This window comes from Neomonachus schauinslandi, chromosome 6, assembly GCF_002201575.2.
Source record: "Neomonachus schauinslandi chromosome 6, ASM220157v2, whole genome shotgun sequence".
Taxonomy (NCBI): domain Eukaryota; kingdom Metazoa; phylum Chordata; class Mammalia; order Carnivora; family Phocidae; genus Neomonachus; species Neomonachus schauinslandi.
In genome coordinates this window covers 136,365,478-136,384,052 of record NC_058408.1, presented here as the reverse complement: position 1 = coordinate 136,384,052, position 18,575 = coordinate 136,365,478, and the positions used below count along the sequence as shown (strand labels likewise).

Here is an 18,575-nt window from a genome sequence, read left to right as displayed (position 1 = left end):
AAAAATACCATATCAATATTTTGGCATGTCTTATTTGCATCTTTCTTTCTTAGATATTTAAAAAAATAGATATCATGATGAAGATGCCATTGGATAAGGCTTTCTGTTTTGAATTTTCAAGCACTTTCCCATATTAATATCTTGGTAAAAGAATTTTTAGTAAATGTATCCTCCTCTGTTTTTGCCTGATTGCAACATCACTGTGGGTCTCTGCCATTGCGCTGGTCACCCTAACTCTCCGCTCCCTGACAATTGTTCCTCCTCTTTATTTTCCAAAGCATCACCACTCCAAGGCTGTTGTGTAATAGAATTTAACATAGGGAAAAGGGAAAGAGGGATTTTGGTACTTGAAAGCACACAAAATAGTTAAAAATTCAATAGATGTCATTAAAATTTCCTGGTCTATCCCCGGTCCCAGGGAATTTCTTCCTGAGTGTTCTTCTACTGAATTTCTGACTTTTCCAGATGCAGACAGGTTCTTTTTTCTTTTCTTCTACAGCAGGTGTTTTAAAACTCAGCCCTATTGACACTTTGGGTGGGATAATTCGTTGTTGAAGCTGCCCTGTGTGCTGTAGGATATTTGGCAACATCCCTGGCTTCTACCCACTAGATGACAATTGTACCTTCCCCCCACCCCCATTGTGACTCCTGAAAATACCTCCAGATATTGCCAAATGTCCCCTGGGAGTCAAACCACACCTGGTTGAGAACTACTGCTTTAAAATTCTCTTTCCTTATGTCCCTCTTCTTTCTTTCTTGGGGGGGGTGATGCTTTGGAAAATAAAGAGGAGGAACAATCGTCAGAGAGCAGGGAGTTAGGGTGACCAGCGCAATGGCAGAGACCCACAGTGATGTTGCAACCAGGCAAAAACAGAGAAGGAGGATGCGGGGCAGGCTGACCTGTTTTCACCTCAGCAATTCTCACCTTCTTTCTTTCCTTACTCCTCCTTGCACCAAAAGAACACTGACAAAATTCTTGAGACTTCGTTATGTAGATAGAGCAGTGCCATTTCTAACATTGCCCTCAGGTTAGGCTCCTGCCTTGACTTTGTGGTTGCAAAGAAACTTCCCTGAGGTATTTATTTTGACTAAACACAAAAGCTCTCTGCTGAGCCTCTATACTACTTAGCAATACAAAGAATGTACAGGCTTTGAGATTATAGTCCTTTCTTTAACTTATCCTGGACCAAATTAATCATGGAAGGTCCTTAGCCACTGTACCAAGGTCATGGTTTTGTGTGTGTGTGTATGTTTTTTTTTCTTTTAAAGATTTTATTTATTTATTTGACAGAGACACACACAGCGAGAGAGGGAACACAAGCAGGGGGAGTAGAAGAGGGAGAAGCAGGCTTCCTGCAGAGCAGGGAGCCCGATGTGGGGCTCGATCCCAGGACCCTGGGATCATGACCTGAGCCGAAGGCAGACGCTTAACGACTGCGCCACCCAGGCGCCTCTGTGTGTATGTTTCTAGTCTTCTTCCGCCTTCTGGCTATTAAACAGAAGGGTTGATTAGAGGTTTCTGAGGGTCTTTTCAGCAACTCTATACTCTAACTGAAATGCAAAATTTGGTTTGGATATTTGCTATTTTCAGGAACATTTACTAAGCATCTGAAAGTCCCCCACACCTAAAATCTTACCCTTCTATAATCTGGCTCTTTCCTCTGAAGGTTGCAATTACATTCAATATACTTCAGTGGTAGGTCTCTGGGGGTCGTCCTTCCGAGGGCCTGCAGCAGAGAATAGTGTCAGTAGTTCCTCTGCTTTGGACCCTAGAATCTGTTCTTCCATGCAGATTTCTGTATTTGGTTAATGTATTTCTGTGGGCAGGAATGATGAAAAATGTCAAGTCACGAGCTTTAGAGAGTGCATTTTCAGAATCAGCTACACGAATGAGAGGAAAGGCTGGGTGGGTAGTCAAAGCTGTAGGATGCTTCTTGACAATGGACAGCCCCTTTCCTTGGTCCTGCCTGAGCTTAGATAGCTGGAGTCGGGCTGCACCTGTAATTCCCTTGGAGAGACCCTGCAGCAAGCAAAGGCACATCAGACTGCGGGTGGCATTTTCCAATTCACAGGTGTTTGTTCCTTTCCTCAATTTCACACCATTATTCTCACTGACAAAGCTTTCCCTTACATTATTATCATTCCATTTTTTAGAAAAGTGAATCTGTGCATTATGGACTTAATTCTGCCACCTTCCCCCAGACGCACTTAGACACGATGGGCTCTCTGACAGTCAGGGCGATAGGACTGAGGAGGGGCTACGTTTCAGGAGCTGTCTGTGCTTTCCACCCAGAGGTCCTCCTGTGGCCCGAGGCAGTCTCTTAGCTTTTGTTCTTTCCTTTCTATAAAAATGCACACAAACACACCTTCTCTTTGCTGAATAAAGACTAGGAGGAAGGCTATGTTTAGTTAGAAAAGTGCGCAAGGTTGAAAGAGCAATGCTTTCTTTAGATTACCAGGGTAGCTTCTTAAGATTAATTGTGCATGTGCTGGGTGACCGTTGGCTGTGCTAAGCTCTTAATATGCAGTATTTCATTTATCACTGTAACACTCTATCAAATTGGTGCTATTATTCTTATCCCTATTTTATAGGTGAGGACACTGTGGCTTAAGAAAATAAGACTCATTTACCTACAGAGTAGACTGTTATTCACCAACAAAAAGGTGGTGGGGGGGAGAAAAATCCTGATATTTGCTATGCTATGGGTGATGGGTAAGCCTCAAAGACATACTAAGTAAAAGAAGTCAGACACAAGAGACCTCATATTGCATGATTTCGTTTATGGAAGTGTCCAAAAAAGGCAAATTTATAAAGACTGGAAATAGATGTAGGTATAGGGACAGAAAATAGTGGCTACCCGGAGCTAAGAGTGGGAATAGGGAGTAACTGTAAACGGGAATGAAGGTTCTTATTGGAGAGATGAGAATGTTCTAGAGCAGCTTTATGGTGAAGGCTGCACCTGTTAAAGTTACAGAGTAATTGATTTGTGCACTTGAAGTGTAATTTATGGCATATGCACTATAATTCAATAAAGTCTTTAAAACTGGAAAGAAGGGGAAGAAAGAAGGAAGGTAGGGAGGGAGGAGGAAGACAAGAAGTCTCACGGGAAGGAGGAGAACCCGTATCTAAACCTGGGTCTGTCTGTTTCCGGGGGCCCTGGTGCTTCACTTCTCTACTTGATTGTTTCTCCTCTTCTGTAGTGTCTCTTCCAGTCCCCCTTTCCTGTTTCCTTTCTTTCTTCTCTCTCCTGAACCTAAAGGTTTGTTGCCTTTTGTTCACCTGGAGTCTTTTTCCAGGCTGACCCCCATGCACCAGGCCACTTACAAGGAGGTTTGAGCATCCAGTACCATTTTGCATTATTATACTGGACTTCTTGACTCCGTCCCTTTGAATTAGGTTTTGCTGTGGACTAGCCTGGTCTCTTTCCCTGGACCTGCAGGTATATTTTGGTTTCCCAAGTTTGTCATTTGGCAATCTGTGGGATGTGGGATGAACTTGTTGTGTACCTCCATCTGCCCTTGGCTTATTCTGTGCAACCACTTGGCTCCCAGGGCACGGATGTGGCCTCAGCAGTGTTGGCGACTGCCCGTGTATGGCCTGCCCAGGGCTGCTGGGGAGAGGGGCTGGGCACTCAGTGGTTCATATGCAGAGTTAACTCCTACGCCTCTTGTACATTTTCCTTTCCCCTCCATGGAGCCCATGTGAATTTCTTTCCACTGGATTATGGACCAATCTGGGCAAATGCAGATTTCAGTCTGAGAAGTTTGGTCACAAGGGCCATTTCTTCTTTAAAGCTCAAGTTACCGAGGTTCAAGTATATTAAATCTAGTACCTTCCTGAGACGGAGATAAACACAAATAATGAACACTCTTCAGGGGCCCTAAGATTCCTGCCTGTTGGTCAAGAATCATCTGGTTTTGAGTGACTAGAAACTAAACCTAAACAAGCATAAGCATAAAAGAAAATTTACTGGCTCTCATATGTGCTTCAGGAATGTCTGTATCCAGGGGTTCACATAATATTGTTGCTGTTCTCTCTTCTTCTGTGCCCTGATTTCCTTGATGTTGCCTCCAATCAAAGGTAGGCATTTCCTTTATGGTGTAAAAAAAAAAGGTCAGAAATTTGTTATTCAAGTCAGCATTTAGGGGAATTTCAAAATATTTTGAAGACAAATTAGCAGTCTTGATATACATTTTTCTTTTCATTTGTAATTCCTAAACACAATCTTAAAACAGAAAGGATTTTAGGCATTACTGAGTCTAATCCCCTCAGGGAAGATCTAGATGCAGAGAGGAGGATATAAACCGCTCAGAGTGATAGCTCAAGTTGGTAGCAGATCCAGTACTATTCACTTTGGTGATACTTGCTTCTCATGGCTAATGTGGGTAACAGATGCTCTCATATTAGAGAATGGGAGAGTGTGCAGCCAGTTCTGACAGCATCTGATTCTAGTTCTTTAATCTGAGCTTAGACCAAAGCAATGTGTGGGAATCAAAAATAGATGTGAATGAGAGCTTTAACACTGCTGCTTGGAATTGAGCCCTTAGAGTCTGGTCCTGAGAGGGAGTTCAGCTGGCTTTGGAGACATCCGCCATGGCAGCCTTCAGCACTGGAACTCAGCTTTGCAGAGCCCCGATGTGTCAATGCTGCAACCACGATTCTCAAGTAACACCCTCAGATTGAAGAGCATTCGTAGAAATTAGCTGATGTCGGGGGACTTGTGTGGCTTAGTCGGTTAAGCATCTGACTCTTGACTTTAGCTCAGGTTATAATCTCAGGGTAGTGAGAGTGAGCCCTGCATCAGGCTCCCTGCTCAGTGTGGAGTCTCCTTGAAATTCTCTCTCCCTCTGCCCCTCCCCTGTTCCCTCTCTCTATATATAAAATAAATAAATCTTTAAAAAAAAAAGTGGCTGATGTCCTCAGCAGGTGTCATGTTCCCTAGCATGACTCAAACTGTTCCATGTGTCAGATAACAAGACACATTTTATATAGAGAAAGTAACAAGCTACGTATTGTGGCATTCACTATTAGCACTGGTGATTAAACTGTGTTCATAGCATTGATTTTGACAACATTTACTATTCTCTTTATCCTGAAACTACCTATTTCTAAAGGGAAGGGGCGTCCACCTGCCACATCTTCATTTGTCAGGCTCTTTCCAGGAAATTTGAAAAAGATTTTACTTCCTCGACAGTGGGGGAATCCTGATGAATTTTTTGAAATGGTTGGCTAAAGATCTTCGGTGTTATAGACTTTAATTTTGAATGCCTGGGAGATAGCATTTATTTTCTATACCACTGGCATTGCATTTGGGCTTAATGTGAGTCTCTCCTGCAGAACCACAAGGTCAAATTGAAGTGAGATGAGATGGAGGAGTCCGGTGTGTTAGCAATATGTATGATGATGACAATAGTTTCCTGACTGGTATAGAGTGATTCTGCAGAATGTGGCAGAAGTGCATTATCAAACCAATTCTCCTCTTAGAATGCATGCACCTGGGCTTTGAAAAAAGTCCGTTTGAGTCTCCTTCAGCCTGACCCCTTCTGAATTTTATTGGCTGCGTAACGGGCACGCTCCAGCGAGACAATTTTCTCTAAGCAGTATGTGCAACAATGAAAATACCATTGTGATTGATGGTTTTACTGTTTTTTTATGTGTATGTCCATTTTAGTTATTCCAACTACTCGCTATTTAAGTGACATAGCGATACTAGGTTTTATGATGGCTAAAATTCAGGCGCATTCTGGCACCAAGCCCCGGTGTCCTACGTTCCTGTGTCTTAGCCAAGCTGACCTTGTCTCCTATAGAATAATCTTTCACTACTGGCTACAGTCCCAATGGCCAGTGCATCTGGAAGCTATAGTGAATTGGGCTGCCACTGGCTTATTTTGGACTTTGATTAATGGGCTCTTTAATCTGCCATGATGGTCAAATGCAGGCTATAACGGGACGATCTCCCTGATGTCTTGTGGGGACTGAACATCCAGAGGATTCACAAGTTTACTGCTCCTTCCTCAAGGCTACTGGGCTCAGCCTGTTGCCAAGGGGAGCCAGAAGTTGGGAACACAGGCGATGAAAGCATGCCTTACAGAAAAATGCCGTAACTTCCTTTCAGCGGTACTGGAGAGTGAGAGCATCCAGTTTTGCTCACTCAGCAGGTGCCTGGCTTGGTGCCTGGCTGTCAGCAGTGGTGGTGTGGAGAGGGCTGGAAGTATGGCCAGGCTGCTCCCAGCACATCGGATTCTTTCCGAGGTCTCAGAACCAAAGGAAAATTGCTGGCGTGTAGCCTGTTGATACGCTAAGCTTTGCACTGCGTAACATCCTGTGCTGAAAGGGTGTTCTTTGAAGTAACAACCTTTTAAAATTATGAGTGCTGTGCCCAAGCAGCTATCATTTTCTTAGAAATATCACTCCTCCCCTTTATTCAAATGACGCTGCACTTTCAATGATAAATGGCACAAAGCGGTCCAAGCAAAAAGGAAAAAAAAAAAAAGAAACTTTTTTTTTTTTAAGAGTGACCAGCTTAAAAAGAGACCTTTCTCCATTGAGGTGAAGGCTTTTCCAGGAATCTGGTGGGAGATGTAATTTGGAAGAAGCACCTGGACAGGTGCTCCCTAGAAAGAATTAATTTAGAAACGTGGATGACAACAAGATAACCAAGAAGAGGGAAGTCAGGAATTTGGGAGGCCCAGTCCTGCCGGCTGGTTACTCTGGTCTGTAATCTCTCATCTCCTGTGGTAGGATCATGTCTTTTGCACATCTACACCTGGGGTGGCATAGTGTCTAGGGCCTACTAGATGCTCAGTGTTTGGTGTGTGAAGAAATGGAAGTTTCCAGTGGAGTGAAGGTACTTGACCTCATACAGTAAACAGTCCCCAGACCTCTGGTTGCCCTACAAAGACAAGCAAAGTTGAGTTGAGGAACATGATCCCAGCTGGGAAATAAACCACTTTTATGTTACCACAAATAAGGCCGCATATGAAAACACGCCAAACTTAGAGGCTTAACACAACAGGTGTTCGTTTAGTTAATGATCTGGAGGGTGGACAGTTTAAGTTGACCTCAGCGGGGCAGGTCGTATGGTCTAGGCTGGGATCCCACAGGTGCCTGGTTTCCTCGCCTGCAGGCCAGGTAGGCAGCTCTGCTTCTGGAGGTTAGCTAGATGTCAGCAGGGAGAGAGGGTTGACTGGGCCATGTGGCTTTCACCCTCCATCCTGCTTGCTTGTTCATGTGACAGTAATGCTATAGACTGACTGTGTCCTTCCCCAAATTCACTATGGTGAAATACTATCTCCCAGTGTGATGGTACTAGGAAAGGAGGCTTGTGGTCTGTGATTAGGTCACAGGGGCAGAGCCTTCATGAATGAGCTGAATGCCCTTATGAAAGAGACCCCTTCCATGATGGGAGGACACAGTGAGAAAGTGCCTGTCTCTGAATCCGGAAGTGGACTCTAATCAGACACTGAGTCTGCCAATACCTTGACCGACTGTGAGAAACAAATGTTTGTTGTTTGAGCCACCCAGTCAATGGTATTCTGTTAGAGCAGCCCAAACAGACTAAGCGAGTAGGGAATAGACAAGTTTTTTAAGGCCTAGATCGGAATGGGCAGCAACATCACTTCTAGCCCATTGTATTAGCCATCCCAGACTCAAAGGGTGGAGAAATAGCCTTTATCTTTTGATGGGAATACCTGCAAACTTACACTGCAAAGGGACGTGGATGGAGGAAGGAAAATAATTATGGTTATTATTTTTAAAATCAGCTTTATTGAGGTATAGTTAGCATACCAACAAACAGCCTGTATTTAAAATGTACAGTCTGATATGTTTTGACATATCCGTATGCCTATAAAACTATCATCACAATCAAGGTTATGGACACACCCCTCATCCTCAAAAGTTTTCTCATGCTCCTTTATAATCCTGTCCTCCTTCCCCTTCCCCCGTCCCCAGGTAACCACTGATTTGCTTTCTGTCTCTGTAGATTGGCTTGCCTTTTTTAGAATTTTATATAAGTGGAATCATAAAGTGGGTAATTTTCTTGCCTTCCTTCTTCCCTCAGCATAATTATTTTGGGATTTATCCATGTTGAGTACTTATCCATAGTTCATTCCTTATTTGTGAGTGTTCATTTGTATAGATATAAGAATTTACACATTCATCTATTAATGAGTTTGGATTGTTTTTAGTTTGTGGTTATTGTAAATAAATCTGTTATGAATGTTCACATTCAAATCTTTGGAGAGATACTTTCCTTTCTCTTGGGTAAACACCTAAGAGTAGAATGAGTGGATCGTAAAGTAGTTTTACGTTTAAGTTTTTTGAGAAACTGTCAAACTGTTTTTCAAAGTGGTTGTAGCATTTTACACTTCCACCAGCAATGTATGAGGGTTCTAGTTCCTCTAAATCATAGCTATCCCTTGTAATTGGTAACCCTTTTAAATTTTTAGCTACTCTGATAGGTATGCACTGGTACTTCACTGAGGCTTTAATTTGAATTTCCCTAATGATTGACAATGTTGAGAATCTTTTCATGTGCTTATTTCCCTGTGGTATATCTTCTTTAGTGAAGTATCTATTCAAATCTTTTGCTCATTTTTGAAAATGGGTTTTTTGTTTTCTTATTATTGACTTTATTTATTATTGACTTTGAAGGGTTATTCATATATTCTGGATATAAATCTCCTTTCAGAAATACAATTTGTAAATATTTTCTCTCATTTTGTTGCTTTTCTTTTATTCTCTTAGCTATCTTTTAAAGAACAAAGGTTTTAAACTTTGTTGAAAACTAATTTATCATTTTTTTTCTTTTATGGATTATGCTTTTGATGCGGTATCTAAAAACTCTTAACCAAGTGCTCACTTTGGCAGCACATATACTATAACTGGAACCATACAGAGACAATTAGCACGGCCCCTGCGCAAGGATGGCATGCAAATACGTGAAGCATTCCATATTAAAAAAAACCAAAAAGCAAAAAAACAAAACTCCTAACACAAAGTCATTAAGGCTTTATGTTTTCTTCTGGACATTTTATAGTTTATAAAGTTTATTGTTAACTTTTGTATATGGTGTGAGGTATGGATATCCAATTGTTTCAGTATCATTTGGTGTAAATATTATACTTTCTCCACTGAAATGCCTTCACATCTTTGTCAAAATGTTAGTTGTCCATGTGTGCATGCATCTGTTTCTGAATTCTGTTTTGTTCCATTGAAGTATTTGTTTGTCAGTGTGCTAATACCACACTGTCTTGCTTACAGTTTTATAATAAGACTTGAAATCAGGTAGTGTTAGTCCTTTATCTTCATTCTTTTTCAGAGCTATTTTGGCTTTTTGGAATAATCACTGTTTAGCCGCATGCTTGAGGAGACTTCTGCAGACCTCTGGGATGCTCTGTCACTTCAGCTCTCTCCTCTCCTGTACTCTGTCCTTTAACTCTAACCACCTTGGTGTCCCCAGACTCTCAGCTCTGTCTCCTCAACTCAGCCCATTAGCTTCTGACAGGTGGCCTTGCCCTATGCCATGTCCTGGAAATGCTCTCAAGGCAGGAAGCGGGGGAAATCATAAGGCTCGCCTAATTTGTTTCTTGTCCCTCAAGGGTTATTTTTCTCTTTTGCCTGATATCCAGTGTCTTGTAAACCATTGCTTCATAGATTATGTTTGTTTTGGTTCAGGATGGCGGGTAAAATTGTTACTCCATCTTGGCTGGGGTGAAGCCTCAAATATGGCTATATTTGCAAGTAGTCTTCTATAGGAGATATAAAAAATCGAGATACTGGGACGCCTGGGTGGCTCAGTCGGTTAAGCGTCTGCCTTCGGCTCAGGTCATGATCCCACGGTCCTGGGATCGAGTCCCGCATCGGGCTCCCTGCTCTGCGGGGAGCCTGCTTCTCCCTCTGCCCCTGTCTCTCTCTCTGTCTCTCATGAATAAATAAAAAAAAAATAAAAAATCTTTAAAAAAAAATCGAGATACTAATTACTCTTGCTTTTCTATTTTGGCTTTGATCATTGGGTGAGCATCTATACCTCAATGTGGAAATAGTCTTAAGACATTTGGCCCAGCAATGGCTGGGTCAAAACAACAAACTGTAATTGTTCAAATTCCCATGGAATTGAATGACAGCAAAATATTTGGTAACTTGTGGGCATAGGGTGTGTCTGATACAACAGACATAATAGTGTATTTCCTAGAAATGCGGCTTGCCAAGGTCAGTTCAATTCTACAAGGCAAAGAGGTGTGATATAGTCTGTTGTTTGGAAAACTGAAGTAGTTCAGCCTGGAGAAGCATATGTAGTATGTGTGGTGGGGAGGAGGAAAGAGAACTGAAGGGATCAAGGGGAATTATTTAAAGAAAAGGCTAGAACAGTATGCAGAGTCTAGACATGGTAGTACAAGCACCCTTGTACACAGAGTTATGGAATTTGGATTACACTGAAGGCAATGGAGAATCTGATGGGTTTTAAGGAGTTTAGTGACATTCATACTTTAGAAACACTATTTTGGAAGAAGGGTATGGGCAATGCTTGAACAGGATTTGGGTATAATCATGCAATATGCAAGAGATTCACTAGGTGAATGTTGGAATGGTTCTACTGAGGATTGAGGAAAACTTCAGAGAAGCACTAACATGGGTTACAGAAAAGCAGATGAGTTTAAGAGATATTTAAGAGACAAAGTCAGTAGAACTTTGGAATGGTGTAAACATATTTAGGGACTGGAAGGTGATAGGGAGAGAGGAATCAAGGATGACTACTGGGTTTTTGACTTAAATAAATGGGAGAAGTTGGAACAATTGAACAAAGGGATGAGTGTGTGTGTGTCCACATATGTATCAACAGACCCTCATGTGATAATTTGCTTTTTCTTAGACATTTCAGTTATCAAGCCTCTCTCAGTTACATCACATAAATCCAACTCATATTGGCTTAAGGAAAAAAGGAAATTTAGTGGCTCTCATAATCAAAAAGTCTGGGGTATCTTGCTTCATGTATATCTGAATCCAGGTGTTTAGTAATCTGAAATTGTTACTCTTCTTCTTTTGGCTCTGATTTTCTCTGTGTTGACTTTGTTCTCTGAGAGCCTATTTGTGTGTGTTTATGTGTGTGTGGTGGTGGCAACTGTGTCTTCCATTCTATCAGTTAAATAACCTCAAAGGAAAGGGAATGGATCTTTATCAATGGTTCCGAGTAAGAGTGATGAGACGGACTTTCACTGGATCTCTCTGACCCATGTACCCAACCCTAAGTCAATCACTACGTCCAGGGAGATAGATTATTCTGATTGGCCAGAGTAGGAGCACGTGACCCCTCCAGAAATCTGGGTAGTGGGGTCAACCACACCAGAATCACACAGACTGAGTGTGATTCACCTTCCCACCCCTTCCAAGGAAAACTGAAGTGCTACCACAAGAATGTGACTAGGTGCTGAGCAGGCCAAAAACAGCTTCTGTCTCCCATAATTTACTACTAGTTCTAGAGCAGCACCTGCACGTCTGATGAATGAAATTAACTTCGGCCACTCTTGAGATCTGCCTCACATCTGTTTCTCCATCATAGTAGCCTGTTTCCTTGTCACTGGGAAGATTGATTGTGTACATTGTTACCATGCCTCCCTACAGTGGAGCTGGCTTCAAATGATTTTCAGACAACCAAGGAAAGAATCCATATCCCCAGTCTGTATTCATAGTGTGAACTCAATATGACTAATAAAATGCCTCCTGAATAACAATGCCATATTGGCAATTACATTTATGGGATGTGCATAGAAATAACAGAACTGCACAGTTTCACTGAGACTGGAACTGTGAGAATTAGCAGGCACCTGAGGAATCATCCAACTCAGTGTTGTTCACACTTTCAAATTCTAGGACCGTTTTTAACATTGCTTTTTCTACCTCCACATGAGAGCATTTTATTCAGATGCTTGCATGGATTCAAGAACCTTTGATGATGGTTTTCTGCCACTTTGGGAACCCTTGATCTCATTCAGCCATCCTCATTTTAACAATTAAGGAAATTAAAAGAAATCAGTAATGAAGAGAAGTGATTTACACAAAGTCACATGGCAGAGCTAAAACAAGAACCTGTGTAACTTGGACTCTTCTAATTTTGAGGTTTTTCCACTACAGTTGACTCATGAACAATGCAGGAGTTAAGGGGTCCATCCCCCACCCCCCCCACAGTTGAAAATCCACAAATAACTTTGACTCCCCCAAAACTTAACTACCAGTAGCTTACTGTTGACTGGAAGTCTTACTGATAACATAAACAGTCAGTTAACTATTATAGGTATATGTATTGTGTACTGTTTTTACTGTAAAGTAAGCTAGGGAAAAGAAATTGTCATTAAGAAAATCATAAGGAAGAGAAAATACATTTACAGTACTGTACTGTGTTTATTGAAAAAAATCTGCATGTAAGTTGACCCACGCAGTTCAAACCCATGTTGTTCAAGGGTCAACTGTGTATCAAGCTAAACCTGTTGCATGTTCCATCAATAGAGAAAGACTTGGTGTTTTAAAACATACTGACATTGAGGAAGAATTGCTAGAGTAATTTTTAGGCAAGTTAGGCTTTTTCATTTTGTTTCTTTCCTTCCACTTTTCGGAAGAAACCCATCCTTGCTTTCCGTGTTTAATAAAAAGGGAAAGGGACCTGCCCTGTGTTCAACATTTACTCTGAAGTTTTTTAATCCTCCTGACAATTCTGTCAAGTAGCTAGTATGCTTGCCATTTTATAGATGATGGAAGGAAGCTCAGAGAGATTGGAAACTGCCCAAGTTTGCACAGTCCACAATGGGAGGCTTACCAATCATCAGGGCTGTGCCCTGTCTGTTCTTTAATGAACATTTTTTTATGGGTAAGCAAGGACACCTCAAAGATGCTGAAAAGGTCATTGGCTATTTATTTAATAGACTGTCAAGGTGACATGTAAACAATAGTAACAACAACAACAACAATAAAATAATCTATAGCACTACATTCTTCAAGGTAAAAATATGCACCTAACCTTTCAGACCTTCAAAAAAAAGGAGAAGGAGGGGGAGGGGGAGAAGAGGGGGAGGGGGAGGAAGAGGAGGAGCATGTGCTGGCTTCTAGGGGCTGTTGACTTTCTAAGAACCTCATCCTCTTACAGCCAATGCAGAGATCAGCAATCTATAGTCTAAAGGTCAAATTCAGTCTACTTACCTGTTTTTATGAATAAAGATTTATTGGAATACATCCATATTCATTCATTACCTATTGTCCATGGCTGCTTTTGTGCTACAATGGCAAATTTGAGTATTCGTGATGGAAACTGCATGGTTTACAAAGCCTAAAATATTTACTACCTTGCCCTTTGCAGAAAAGGTTTGCTGACCCCTGGGCTAAAGGAACAGTTTGCAAACTGTATTCTCGAGAGACTTATTAGTTCACCAAAATGGAACTCAAAAGTCTCTTTTACTAGGCTTGGGTGTCAGTGGACAAGGTTATTAGGGCCTAATTTACTTCAAACAGAACAGGTCTTTCATCTCTATTACATATTGAGTTTTCACAGTTGAATCTGTGTTAGGTCAGGGTGATGGATGGACTGGAGACATTAGGTCAGATTCCTGGGGAGTCCTATAAATGTTCGTCTAACTGATGACCCTGGGAGGAAAATCCAGGTGCCTGTGAAAAGTAAATTTGAGTATTTGGCACTTTTTTTTTTTTCCATGACTATGAGAAACAGAAATTCTTCTGCCTACTGCAAAATTGTATTTACTTGAGAAGTCTGAGGCTTCCAAGTATAATTGTCTTGGGGGTTATACTTAGGAAATATGCCCTGTAATGACCATAAAGTTTGGGTGGATGATAAAAACAGTCCACAGAAATAATATTTTAGAATTGATATTTTGGTTGTGGAGAGTTTGATGATGTAAGAAGTCCCTGAGGCATATTACCAAGGCATTGGAAGTCTGAGATCAAGTTCATAAGAGCAATAACAACAATGAGTACCATTTATGTAGCATTTACTCTATAAAGAGTTCTAGGCACCCTTCAAACACTTTGCCTGGATTATTTCATTAAATCCTCAGCACAAACCTATGAGTTAAGTACTACAATTATTTCCACTTAACATATCAGAAGCCTGAGGCTCAAAGTCATACAGTAAAAGAAGGTGGACCTGGGACTATAATCAAGGCTGTCTGACCCTAGCACATGAACTTACCTGTATCTGCCTCAGTAGAATGTTGAGGATTAAGAATGACTATGGCTAGGAGCTGATTCCAGTCCACTCTCGGAGTGTCCAGGACTCAGTAGAATGTTGAGGATTAAGAATGACTATGGCTAGGAGCTGATTCCAGTCCACTCTCGGAGTGTCCAGGACTCAGGAGTCCAGAGAACATATTAAGGTCTTCAATCAAATGCCGATATCTGTGTCTATAGAGGCTGAGCCACTGCTTGCCTACTCCAAAATAATTGCAGCAGGAGACAGTGAAGTTTTGTTTTGGTTCCAAGTATGTATAAATTAAAAAATCTGTTTCTTTTGAAAATTTTACAAAAAATATATGACCATGTTTAATATATAGCCATGTAAACAAATAGCCAGAGTTCCTTCTAGGACCTTGGAAGGAGCCCATGAATGTGGGGGGCTCCTGAGGATTAAGCTTTTACAGTGACAGTTGGTTGCTAGCTGGGTATCTGGGGATCACATGATTTTATAGTTTATGAGACCTTTATTAATGTCTATCTTCTCATCTAGAAAGAAATTTTTTAAGTAGAGAATATGTGTAGCTTTGTTTGTTACTTTATTTTATTGTCACCTAGTATAACTCCTTTGTGTTTTCAGGTTCTAGGCTGAGCATTATTTTTTGCCTTCTGTTAGAATCATCTTTCTGAGATGGGGATGGAGCAATCACATCGTATAGGGAAACAAAAGATATTCTGTCTTTCAAACAGGAAAGTTAATGCAAGGAATTGGTTAGCTAAGTGATGGAAGAGCTAAGGTGCCAGAGGATGTTGAAGCACATCAGAATTTAGGAAACAAACTGAGGGTCTCAGAAGGGAGAGGGTTGGGGGGATGGGGTAAGCGGGTGATGGGCATTAAGGAGGGCACATATTGTGATGAACACTGGGTGTTATATGTAACTAATGAATCATTGAACAGTACATCAAAAACTAATGATGTACTATATGCTGGCTAACTGAACATAATAAAAAAAATAATGAAAAGGAAAAAAAGAAGTTAAAAACTACAGAAAACTACTTCCACTCTTAGGGATGGAAGGTCAAAGGATGGAAATGGTTACTAGAGCCAGACTGTAGGATTATCTGACAGGAGACACAGCCATGGCAAGGACTGCCTAGTAGGAACGGGCACCATGAAGGAGGAGCTTCCTGGCTGGTGCTGGAACAATGGAGAAGAGTCATCCTCTGGTAGAGGGGCTGCTTGAGGCAGAGGGAGAAATGTGCTGGCTTATTTCCTCCTCACACATTCAGTCTTCTCCCAGTGCCTTCTATCAACCCAGAGCCAGTTGGCAAGGGAGCCTTGGAAATATAGTTTTCTGCAATAGAGAACAGAGCAGAATAAAGGTTGGAAATAGAGACGAGAGGAAAAATCTCAGCACAAGTCACAATACACTTAAGGAATGTTATGGGCTAGATTGTGTCACACTCCCCACCCCCCAACACATACGTTGAAATCCTAATTCAGTACCTAGGAATGTGTTTGTATTTAGAGATAGGATTTTTTTAAAAATTTTATTTTATTATGTTATGTTAATCACCATACATTACATCATTAGTTTTTGATGTAGTGTTACATGATTCATTGTTTGCATATAACACCCAGTGCTCCATTCAATACGTGCCTTCTTTAATACCCATCACCAGGCTAACCCATTCCCCCAACCTCCTCCCCTCTAGAACCCTCGGTTTGTTTCTCAGAGTCCATAGTCTCTCATGGTTCGTCTAGAGATAGGATTTTAAACAGGTAATTAAGTTAAGATGAGGTCACTGGGGTGGCCCTAATCCAATTCCACTGATGTCCTTATAAGAAGAGGGGATTTGGATACAGATGAGCACAGAGGGAAGATCATGAAGAAGACAGGGAGAAGATGGCCATCTATAAACCAAGAAGAGACCAGAAGAAACCAATCCTGCTGACACCTTGACCTTGGAAACCTGTAGCTTCTAGAATCATGAGAAATAAATTTTTGTGGTTTAAGACACCCAGTCTATGGTACTTTGTTATGGCAGCCCAGACAACTGCAACCTCTGGAATATTCCAGGTTACAGTATTCTGAGATATAGTATGGTCTATTATCACCCCTGGAGATTGTCTTTAACACTCAGTGGTTAAACTTGTTGTCCCCAGGGTTCTTTAGCTTCTGAGTTGCAGAAATCATTTGGGTCACTCCTGCAGATGGAAATCTCATCCATCACCATTTAATTCTCCTTCTCTTTCTTGAGGTTCCTAGAGATCTGTGATGTCTCACCCATGCACAAAGTACATCAGTTTGTTGTCTAATTTCAGAAAGTACTCCCTTATCTGTGGGCCAGAAAACAAAGACATGGTAAAAATTTGCTTCTGAAACTGTCCAACTCCTCAAGGAAAAACAAAAATGCTTTTTGGAGCTACCTCAACTTCTACATGGGAATGGTTAAATGATAAATTCCTTCAGACCAGATGGCAATTTGATGCTTTAGAGGCAAACTGCTACCTTTTCATTTTCCCTTTGCTGCACCACAATTCATGTGGATCAGGACAACAGGAGCAGGAGGAAGAACGTTCTGCATTTTCTCCCCATCTGTTCCTATAAGGTCAGTGTGATAACAATATGGCATTCTCTGCGGGATGACAACACAAGACTTTAGATTCAAACCAGCAGAATCCTATTTCATTATAGGAATTTGTACTGCTAGACCCTGAAGGGAAATGTGGCCAATTCCAGAGCCTGAAAATATGATTACTGAGTCCAATTATGAAATAAAAAGAACATTGTATTTGGCCACAAAATACTAGGACTCAAGGCCTTGCTATGGGGCTTCCCATCTGTGTGACCTTAGGCAAATGACCTTTTCTCTCTGGACATGAGGATCTCATCTGTCAAGTGGGAGCAGTACTTGCCCTATTGACAAATTTAAAAAGCTGAGCAAACTGCAAACCTGATAAACCCGAAGAAATCCTCACTGAGATACATAAGAAAACTTTTGAAAATTAAAGATAATGAGATAATATTGAAAGCAGCCAAAGAGAAACAATGCATTACCGACGGGGTGCATCAATTTGAATTACAGAAGATTTCTCATATGAAATCATGGAGGCTAAAAGAAAGCAGCACAATACTTTTCAATTGTCAAAAGAAAAGAACTGTAAATCATGAATTCTATTTCTGGCAAAATTATGCTTCAGAAATGAAGGGAACAAACATTCTCAGATAAAGGCAAACTAGAAGAATTTGTCATTAACAGACCTACCCTTATGACCGGCTAAAGCAACTTCTTCAAGCAGAAAGAAAGTGAGAAAAGAGGAAATCTTGGAGCATCCAGAAGGAGGAAGAGATCATGGAAAGGAGAGAAATAGGAGTACAAACAATAGATTATCCTTTTCCTCATGAGTTTCATAAGTCGTATTTGATGACTAAAACAAAAATTACAACACGATCTGATACCCAAGACAATTTTTAAGAAGGTAAAAGGCTTTAAATGCATTGAGGTTTCTACACTACTCAAAATGGTAAGATATTGATACTAGTGGACTATTATGAATCACATACATATATTTGTAATGTTCAGAGCAACCACTAAATAAAATTTTACAAAGAGATATATTAAAAAATATTATAAATAAGATCGAATCCTAAAATATGTTCAAGTATTCTGAAGGAAGACAAGAGAAAGAAATGAAGAGTAGAGGAAACAAATAGAAAATACTACAACAACAACAAAAGGCAGACTTAGGCACTAAGATGTCAATAATTATATTAAATGGAAATGGTCTAAATATACCAATCAAAAGGCAGACATTGGCAGCATTGATTAAAAAAATTATGACTCAAGTATAAGCTGCTTATAAGAAACTTCAAATTCAATAATATACTTCGACTGAAAGTAAAAGCATGAAAAAAGAAATGCAAACATTAATCAAAAGAACAGGATTACCCATATCAATATCTGATAAAGTAGACTTCAGAGCAAAGAAAATTACTAGAGACAAAGAGGGGCATAATGTGACAAAAGGATCAATTGCCAGGAAGCCATTACAGTCCTAAATATGTATACACTGCACAACAGAGCTTCAAAATACATTAGACAAATACTGACAGAGCCAAAAAGAGAAATAGACAAATCCACAGTGATAGTGGGGACATCAATGCTCCCTTCAAGTAACTGATAGAATCAGTTAGATGAGATCAGCAACTAATAGAAAATCAACAAGGATATAGAAGATGAATAACACAATCAACCAATAGTATTTATGTAATGTATATAGAACACTTTACCAAACAACAGCAGAATACACTTTTTTTTCCCCCAAGTACCATTGTAACATTCAACAAGAACCTTATCTTAGGCCATAAAATGAATGTTGGCATACTTAAAAATA

General features: G+C 40.6%; 1 non-coding gene across 1 annotated transcript; it reads left to right on the top strand.

Moving 5' to 3' along the window:
• The first annotated feature begins 8,856 nt into the window (after positions 1-8,856).
• On the top strand, positions 8,857-8,963 carry LOC123325165. Its single transcript, XR_006540273.1, has one exon. It is a non-coding gene; the product is annotated as a U6 spliceosomal RNA (small nuclear RNA).
• Positions 8,964-18,575: the final 9,612 nt, after the last annotated feature.